Consider the following 1,987-nt stretch of genomic DNA (forward strand, 5'->3'; position numbering starts at 1 on the left):
ATCTTCAAATTTTCCGGTTTCATGTATACTTTCCACGCCACAAAGGTTAGAAAATCATCATTTTACAATGTGCTACGTATATTACGAGGAAAGGCTTGTTATAAGTATTGTAACTTTAATTTTTTTCAACTAAGTAAACGATGAATAGGGTGTTTTGCGCTAAAAATACTGCAAATCCTTCTCGTATCGGCCCCTACATAATCAATGATATCAGCCAATTGGATATGATATCAATTTCATCGCAATTATCCATAGTATCAATAACCGGTATGCATCATCAAACCTTAAATTTCCGAAGATTATCTATGACTTTGGTAAAATCGCTTGTTGAAACCATCGGCAATATACAAAACAATAATTTTCTAACCATATACTGACGACATTTAGTGGCTGAATTGAATCTAAATAAAGATAAAATTAATAATTATGACCGAATCGCGCTTTTTAGTGTGTAAAATAAACAAACACCCTCACTTTTGTAGTTCTGAGCTCTAATGTAGGTGTCAATTCGTTCCGTTTCCACAAGATGGCTCAAGGTGCTATAAATATTCGACGGCGACAGCTGAACTTTCGGGATTTTTTAGAAACCCATTGGACGAAAAGCGCAACTGAAGTGTGTGTGTGGCTTCTGGAATGGTTATAATGACTCTGCACCATCGGATACATTTCGTAGGGAACGCAGTACGGACAATTTAAAGGTGGTGATTTAAGTGTTATAGACGAAAAGCGTCAGCCGAAAAAATTTGAAGGCGATGAATTAGAGACATTACTCGATCAAGATTCGTGTCAAACGTAAACATAGCTTGCAGAATCATTAGCAATAACTTAGCTATTTTCAAACGACTCAAAGCCGCAGGACACCTTCAAAAGCCAGAAAAATGGTTTCCATACAAACTGAAAGCGAGAAATGTCGAACGTAGATTTCGCATGTTAGAAATGTTACTCGAACGGCACAAAAGGAAGCTTTTTTGCGTCGAATCGTTATCGGGGTCGAAAAATGGATACACTAGGACAATCCAAAACACAAAAGATCGTATATAAAGTCCGGCCAACCAAGAACATCAACGCCGCAGTCGAATATCACCGGTACCAAAGTAATGTTCTGTATTTGGTGAGATCAAAAGGCTGTGATTCACTATGAGCTGCTAAAAAGCTGGTCAATAGATCAATGAAGACTTCTATAGGCAACAATTGATCTGTTTAAATTGCATGTTTAATTGCATAAGAACGTGTAGATTATGCGACCTGATACGAGTCGCTAATATTCCATCTACCAATCTATTTCAACTACCAATTTGGAGAATAGCGTTCACATTCTAGTTCATTCGCTTTATAGCTGAAAGCTTGCTCTTTCCGATTATCATTCGTTTGCACCGATACAGAACGCTTTGAGTATCAAAATTTGGTTGGATTCATTCTTGGCTTCAAAAAATGAACGCTTCTTTCACGACATATTCCATAAATTGGCAAAAAGATCAAAATTGCTTTTTTTTGGCAACTCTGTTTTTATGGTTCATGTCTTGTTTATGATCTGTTTTTTTTTCGACGTTTTTATGGTAGTTTTTTGAAGCTTAAATAGCAATTTTCCTCTTGTTCGACTCATTTGTCGTCTTATTTCAACACGGTGGTGCATATTTCTTCGATTTTTCGTGCTAAGTGTGTGAAAACAGTGTGTTGTTTTGACTGTGATTGCATTCCAAAAACAATACCCTACCACACTCTACGCAATTTTTTTTTTCTCTCGGAGCGACATCTGCATTTGAATATTGTAACTCAAATCGTACGCAACTCACGACATTGTTGCATACAAGTCAAGTGTCAGACTATTTGAATCTTGTTCCGCTTGCTGCATATCGGTAGGCGCTTAAGAATGGCTAAGCCATGCTCAAAATGCTCTGATTCTATCACCGGTATTGATTATGTTGTTTGCCGCAGGTACTGCGGTGGCTTTTTCCATATCAACATTTGCTCCGGAGTATCAAGAGCA

Source organism: Toxorhynchites rutilus, chromosome 2 (genome assembly GCF_029784135.1).
Source record: "Toxorhynchites rutilus septentrionalis strain SRP chromosome 2, ASM2978413v1, whole genome shotgun sequence".
NCBI classification, from domain to species: Eukaryota; Metazoa; Arthropoda; class Insecta; order Diptera; family Culicidae; genus Toxorhynchites; species Toxorhynchites rutilus.